This window comes from Cyprinodon variegatus, unplaced genomic scaffold (genome assembly GCF_000732505.1).
Source record: "Cyprinodon variegatus isolate N-32 unplaced genomic scaffold, C_variegatus-1.0 Scaffold84, whole genome shotgun sequence".
In the NCBI taxonomy this organism is placed as follows: Eukaryota; Metazoa; Chordata; class Actinopteri; order Cyprinodontiformes; family Cyprinodontidae; genus Cyprinodon; species Cyprinodon variegatus.
The window spans coordinates 225,716-233,843 of record NW_015150537.1 but is presented as its reverse complement, the minus strand read 5'-3'; the positions used below and the strand labels follow the sequence as shown (position 1 = coordinate 233,843).

Below are 8,128 nucleotides of genomic sequence, written 5' to 3'. Positions count from 1 at the left end.
GATGGATGGATGGATGGATGGATGGATGGATGGATGGATGGATGGATGGATGGATGGATGGATGGATGGATGGATGGATGGATTCTCCTAATAATGGTTTAACATTAATTTTAATACAATGTTTAGATTATTCATGGGAATTATCAGCTGATTACCTCTTGAATTGTTATTTTACTCAAGCAAAAGTGTTCATCCAAGAAATTACTCGAGTAAGAGTAAAAAAGAACTTTGTGAAATGTATACTCAAGCCCAAAGAAATTATGGGCTTATAAAATTTGAATGAGTGTTTAAAATGATGTAATCAGACAGATAGTTATTTGCAAATTCAAGTATTTTAAAGCATTAAATATAATAAAAATATATAAAAAAAAAAAAAAACGTGATTACAAAATAACACATTTTTGCAGACAAAGCACTTTACAGACTAAATAAATAAACATAAACCTATAAAACCAGTCTTCAGGGTAGTAAATACATATTTTTCAGGATAGAGTAAAGAATGTTTTTACTGTTACTATTTTCACCTAAATACTCAATAGCTCAACTAACTAAATTTAAATCATAAATATCCTCTTAATGTGGGGGTTCTCCTTGCACTTCTCTTAAATTCTGAATGTGAGGAGAGTAACCAAAAAATGTACGCATGTTAGAGTAACAATACTCTCACAGGAGTATAACCGAAGTAATAGTAAAAGTACAGCAAAGTATTACTACCCCTATTTTTTTTATTTTTCAAATGTTACTGAAGTACATGCAACATGTGAGTAAATGTAACTCATTACTATCCACCTAAGACCAATTAATCACACACCTTTGGGCAACAATTCTACTTCTTGAGGGCAGCATCCTGCATCTTTTATTTGTGTCTTTGCTTCAGCAAACAAGAATCTGAAAATTATCTCATTATCTTTACTCTTTAACTTGACTTCAAGCTGAGGAGTCAAATCAACCATTTTATTCAGGTTTTTGGTCCTGGAACATAAGTAAACATAGCAGTACACTTGCTATCATGGACTGGAGTTTGTGAGCCTGGCCAGCCAGGGATGTAAGTCGTTCTGGTTAGGCTTGGGCTTGTTGATCTTATTACAGCAATGGGGATAGGAGTTCACATTTGGGCCAGAATTACCCACAATACCACAGTCAATTTCTGTAACCATAACACTCAAGATTGCGGCAATGTAGCAATCTTTTAACATTTGGTTGATTCCCAAATGAGCTGGATATGTCTTTAAAATTTTAACAACTGGTTGCTGCAGGACTTTTTTCTTTTGCAAAGGTGTTTTTGTCTCATCTGTAGTTATCTGATTATTATGTTAGTCCCACTCTGGTGTGGTCTCTGGAACCAGCCTCTACCAGCTCTTTTCCAGACCGGTATGTTATTTATCACTCCAACAAACAGTAATCTGCACTTTTTGGGCTTGATGCAAGGCTCCATACAGTATATACATGGTCCTTAACACACCATCCCCACAGCAAACATGATGGAGGGAACATTATCCTAAGGGAATTTTTTTTTTCAAAGGAACAGGAATGGTGTTCAAAATTATTGCAATGATGGATGGAGCTAAAACAGAACACTCCTGGGATACAGCAGTCAGGCTGCAACAGTCTAAAGCCTGTTTTTGCAGAACAGGAAGCTCCATTTGTTATAAAATGTATTAATAGGTAAGAGTCCTGTCAACAAACCACTATCAGCATTGTGTTGCAATATTGAAGTTAAGATGTATAAAACCTGACCACTATTAAAGCAGCTTTTAGTGTTATATTTAGTGCAAATTCGTAGATTTATAAATGGAGGAAATAAAAAAAAAACGTAGAGTGGAAAAATAAGGACTTTGAAAACAAATTTGCAGAGACCCTGATCATATACAGTGAATATGCAGGTGGTGCTATACCCAGAAAACAGTTAACTTTCCTGCAGTGCACTATATGAAGAGAAGAAAAGGTAGAGATGAGTATTAGAATACAAAATCATTACATTTTAGCTGCAGATTGTGCTTGAAAAATTTTTCATACTGCCGTAAAATATTTTTTCGCTTTCCTTGTTCTGTCTCAGTTGCCATGGTGCAGCAACCTCTGCCCCGTATTCTTAGCCAGCGAGCTCGCTCCTGACCTCGGCTAATGCTCCTTGTTGTACACACACTGCCCTCGGCTGCTTGCCCAGGAAGGTCATACTTCAAAGTGACACAGACAGCAAGGTCACCGTCAGTGAATGCTGTTGGCAGATCAGTTGTCTCGTTCAAGACCGTCTCTCCCCTGTTACTGTACCGCAAAAGCACTACGGTGCCACCAGCAGTCACTTAGCACGTCACTTCTTCAGAAGGAAAATAACATCTGAGGGTCCTTTTTCTGTGCAGAAATGTGGCTCTACCTCCCAGCTTTTTGTCTGGCTCTTTCGTGCTTCATATGAAGCCTAACAAGGGCTGGCTAAGTCTTACAACTAAACAGCAAAGCTGAAGAATGTTACTCCAGCAGTGGTAAATGTGCCATCTTTGATTATGACATTTTTAACAACTTATGTTGTAAATTTGCCCTTTCTGCAGAGGCTCCTATTGTCATTTTTTATATGTTTTACCCTTCTCTGTATATGTATGCTTCCATTTCTGTTTCACTTGCTTCTACAACAGTTGAATCTTTCCCAGTGTGGGACTATAAAAGCTATTTCTATTCTAGCCTAACTAGACTTGGCCAGAGCTTTTATTCATGTCAGCCCTAGTAAGATTGTGTGTGAGAATTCCTCTTTCCGTTTGGCATACACAATCGAACCTGAATTCTATCCTCCTTATGGGGCACTCAGCAATGATGAGTAAGCAGATTCCATAAATGACCCAGCTGTTGGAGCATATTGTGTTTCGCCTCATCGGGAATTCATCGGGAATGACAGCAGATCAGCTGCGTTCGCTCACAGCCATGTCTCCAGTTGACCAGCCCTGCATTTGAAACAAGTACTTTAGTCTGGTTCAGCCAGGTGGTGGTATTGACGCTGCCCAAACATGTGGCTCATTATGGCAGCAATTATACTGCACTTGTCTTTGTAAAGAAAAACACATCAGTCAAAAATGAAATATTAAAGAACAGCAATACATTAGCTGAGTATTTTAATACTAGACTGAAAAACAGAAGTTTGTAACTGACAAACATCCAAACATATTGCAAATTTATTCAAAGGTCAGAGAGAGGAAAACTAAAGATAAATCCGAAACCCTGTGTTCCAGTCTGAATCATTGATTTTTTTCCCAGGTCTTTAATGGATGGGCTAAAAATATGCTACTTCTGGATGCAGGTCTTATTTTGACAGCAATCTCTTTACATCTGCCCTTGAGGACAACTCGAGAATTCAAGAAGCATTGTAGAAGCTCTGAAAACATAACCTGAAATGTGTTTAAATCATTGAACAAAGTATGACTGCAATCCAGATTAACCTTCAAACAAGCTGAAGCTTGACTGTTGCTGTAAATGGAGGTATTAAACACCAAATATGCTATATATGTCCCTGAAATCTACCAGGGACACACAAATAACATGAATTCAGAAATAAGACAGATTATACTTCTTTTCACCCCTTTGCACTTTTTAAATTTGTTTTTTAGGGATGGTAGTATCCAAGGTTTTTTGCATATTACCGCTCTTATTCTGTTTTGATTCTTTTCGTTTTTACTTCTGAAGTCATTAGAAAAATGTGAGGTTAGAATTCAACATTTTTATACATTAAAACTGCAAGATTATTGGTGTAGGCTAATTGTTTTAATAAAGGGACATATACGTATGATATTTAAATATTTCTACATAAAAAAATACTGAAAGTTGTTGGTGACGCTAATGCCCCCAAACTCAACTCCTTGTAAACCCAGATTCCACTGCAGTCAGAGCTGTACATCCTTTGGCACTATGGCTAAACCCTCCATGGGCATCTGTATACATTTTTTTTTCCATGTTGTCTTCAAGATAACAATATTCTTCCAACAGGTTCTCTGTTGGATTTAGGTTTGAATTTTAACTTCTTTTTTTTGTTTTTTTTAAGCAGTATATTTATTAAGTTTTCCAAGTAGTTTGGTACAATGTAACATAAATTAGGAATAACACATGTCTATGTAATAAATAAAAAAATAAAGAAGAAAAAAGAAAAGAAAAGAGAAAACAAATAAATAAACAGACATAAAACAAAATAACAGGGAGATACAGGGCGTATTATTCAAGATGATGATATGTACTGTTGCATCACTGATACTTTAAATCAAAACAGACTTTATCAAAAAAGAGGTGAATGGCTCATTATGAGTCTCAAAATTGTTCAAGGTCTCCATCAAATTGAGCAAGATGGTCCAAAAATGGTTGCCAAGTCTTATAGAATTTTTTAAGATTGTCCATCATGGCATAGAATTTTAACTTCTTGAAGGTAAGCTCCAAATTGCAGGAAAGTACCCTGGCATTAGGATGATGTCACCACCTTGTTTCACTGCAAAGACAGGATGAAGTCCAGTGTTAACTTATCCTACTGTATATTGAAGAGTTTGCAACAATTCATGTAGGGGAACACATCACGACATAAACAGACGTTTTCAGAAGAAAAACATTATTACTTATCAAAGGTTTGTGTTAAAAAATATTTTTCATTTAACTACCATTACCCACATTTACTTATTTAAAAATTAAGTAAAAATCAATGTGGCTTCAGGAAAAACATTTATGAAAAGGCAAATTAACTCATATTCTCTAAAAAAAAATAATTCATAACTTTCATGAAAACAGCTAAAATGAAAACAAGTTGAAAATAATTCTGCCAACCTCCTTATTCAAAGTAATGATCCATTACCTCAAAATCTATCTCACTGTACATGATGTAGAAACAATAACCCTAATAAGTCTGATTTATGAAATATCACATAGTCAATCATAAAGGAGATAACTGCTTGTTGTATTTTTCAAAATTTTAATGATGGTGTTTTGTGGCTGCCCATCGCAGTTTCTGCCAAGTACTGAATAAAACCCTTGACATATTGGTTCCAATTGTTGTTTTTGTGGATTTCACTTTAATGGAAAATTCTATCAGCATGTTTTGATCAACACAAAACTGGTAAAAAAAAAAAAAAAAAGCTCTTTCTCCCTTTTCTGCCTATCCTGTGATTCAGGGAAGGCGCAGCTTCTCTGAAAATGGAGGGCCTTGTATTTGCTTCTTTTATTAACGTCAAAAATGTGGACAGAAAACAGGCTGTGTGCTGCAACACAGACGGAGCAGATTATGCATTTGTATGCAATCACTCTCACCTATGCATGCTTACTTACATCACTTATGTATACAAATTCCACACAACAACACAGGTGTGTAGAAGGAGTTGCTCACTAACACCTTTATGAGCCTAAATCTGCATCATTTGCCAAATCCAAATGGCTCGAATAGGCAGATAGTGCATTGCTAATTCAGAGTTAAAGCACATACAAGAAAAGCAAAGTCCATATTAGTGCTTTCCTTTAACCATGATGCTTTATATCAGAGGGAATGCGTCAGCTGTAGCATGGTTAACTCTCAATAAAACATCAAAAGGGATGAAGCTCAGAGGTCTGGACAAATACACACCCACACAGATACTAGATACAGAAAGACTTTTGGTTCTAATACACGTAGCTACACTCCTGGTGCATATTTTAACAGCTGCATGGTGTGGGTGAAGTCAGTGGATGAAATGAACAGGCAGAACAGATAACGGGTTTGCATCCCTTTCAAGGGAAAGCAAAGAGACTATGTCAACTGAATGCTAAATTTCAATTTCAATAGATCGTTTGTGTGCCATAGCTTCCTGCAATCAAGCTATATATCCACTGGAACAATTGGCAATCTGGTAGCTGGGACAGACGAGTCAATGACAGGTACACAGGAGCTGTCATCAACTTCCCATCAGGCTCCACTTCCCCCCAGTGGATGATTTGAAAGAGGAGAAAGACTTCTTTTGAATTTTTTATATCCAGAGGCAAAGGCATTTAATGGTCACTGTTTTGCATGTTACATGAGGAGGTGGCATTATAATCATGGGCCCATGCCAAAACCCAAGCTGTGACAGCAAGCCCATTCATTATTAAATGATTTTAAATATTTCATGGGAAAGACAGGAAGCTCATGAAATAAATATTTCAAACACTGCGTTACAAAAAGAGGTAGTTTTACACTTGTCTCTTATTGATTAAGAGGACAGAGAAGGATGGTTAGATTTAAGTATGTACACAGTGTCCTAAAGTGGACTCCAGTTCATTTAGAAAAAATGGGAGACGTTTCAAAAATACTAAGGATTTGAGAAAACAACAAAAACAAAAGCTGCAGAGGTTTTAAAAAATAAATTGAATGCTGAACCAGAAGTGAATTGCCTTTAACTTCGGATGACTGTATAATGCAGGGTGTTACTGATACAGCTACACTGGACATAATCAGCTCTCTGTTCACAGAGATTAAAAAGGATAGGCATCCTTTAACATTCACATACACCCACAATAAAAAATAGTTGCTGCTCCAAACTAATTCTCCTCAGGCAAACCAAGACATTGTCAAACCAGGAGAACAAAACTGCGGCAATTATGCCCCCTTCCAGTTGCAACCTCCCTTGGTGACACGATATTGCACTGGAGGTAAGAAATGAATTGTTTCACAGACAGGCGTCTTCTTTTTCAGCAAACACATGCACAAGTAAGTAGATAGACGCACACATTCTTATCTGCAGAGTAGCTTTCCAGAAGCTGGAATGTTCTCCGTGAGCCATGTAAGGATGCTATATTGACAAGATGCATATTCTAAGTTTAAGGCTTCAGCAAAACTGATCAGAACCAAGAATATTTTTTTCCTTCTTTTTATTAGACTGTTTTGACCATTTTGAGAAAATTGCCTCTCTAATTTCAGTTAAAGGATGATATGATATTTACTTACCTTCAAATATTATCCTAACTCCTATAGTCCACAAGATCAGCCGTCAAAAACTAAGATCAGTGCTGCTCCACATCAAAGGAAAAAAGGTCCAAATCCTTCAAGTCTCTATGAATCAGAACCCAATCTAAAGCTGCTTCAGATCAGAGCTTTCTTTTTGTAAGCAGGATGTCCTTCACAGAATTTGTATATAATCCATTGGCTTCATACTTTCCTGGTATAAGACGATGTCTGGTTTGCCTTCACCGTAGTATTCCACCCTGACACAGTGAGATAATGTCTTCTTAAAGACTGGTGTAAAAACTAACCAAGATGAGAAAACCAAAGGAGAAACTGTAAATTCTCATATGGTGCTTACTACCAGCTCCACTGCAAGTGAATCCAGTTGGTCCTCTCCTCAATAGCTCTTCTCTTTTCTTCAGAGTGAATTTCAGCATCTGCTGTTCATCCCCACATCAGGGGAGGGTGCCCCCCCCTCTTTCAAGGATGGAAACTTTCACGCACCTCCGCCAAAGCTGTAAGATGTCACAGTGGATACCAGTGAGCCTGGATTATGTCTTCTTTTCTATAGTATCCTCCCTCATCAATGGATTTTACCGCCTGTTTCTCTCCAATTTACATTTTATGCGGGTCGCTCCTCTGCAATGGATGCTGAGAAAGCGGCGGAATGAGATGGGCTGCTTGTTCTCCCACTGTGGGTCTCTTTCTCTCTCCCTCTCCTTCCTCCACCCTCCCTCCCTAGAACATGCTCCCTCCCTGCTTCTCACTGCACCTCCCAACCTCTTCCTTTTCTCACTCCTCCTCTCCCTCTTTCTCTCTCTCTACACATACAAACACACACAGACAGATATGCACTTCTCTTGCTCTGGCTCTTGAAAATTACTGCTGTGCCATTTCCAGCCATGTCAGACAGAAAGGTTCACCGCCCATCCTCCTTAGAGAAACAAATAAGGCTTGATGAATATGTAAAATCAAACAGATACGAAGAGATGGGGCAACAGCATGAAAAAAGTGCATTGAGCAAAGAGGCAATCGAATCTCCCTTCTTCATCCTCCTAACCTGATTGCTAAATATCCCTGGGGCTGATGCTGTTTTGCATCTCATCTCTTTGTCATAACTTCTCTGTTTAGAGGAGTCTGCTTAATGCTGGCCAGCTGTCAAGAGTGACTGAAGAGCAAGACAAAAATAGAAAGCAGCAGCAACATACTGCATGGAAACAA

At 37.8% G+C, this 8,128-nt stretch overlaps 1 protein-coding gene across 2 annotated transcripts in view; it reads right to left on the bottom strand.

Annotated features, from left to right (window-relative positions):
- The window catches only part of LOC107083813 (leucine-rich repeat and immunoglobulin-like domain-containing nogo receptor-interacting protein 2), a 237,929-nt gene extending 230,324 nt beyond the window's left edge, over window positions 1-7,605 (bottom strand). For both annotated transcript variants that reach the window (XM_015373299.1, XM_015373298.1), the window contains exon 1: window positions 6,911-7,605. The gene's annotated coding sequence lies outside the window, so the exon portion shown is untranslated. The remainder of the gene's footprint in view (window positions 1-6,910) is intronic.
- Window positions 7,606-8,128: the final 523 nt, after the last annotated feature.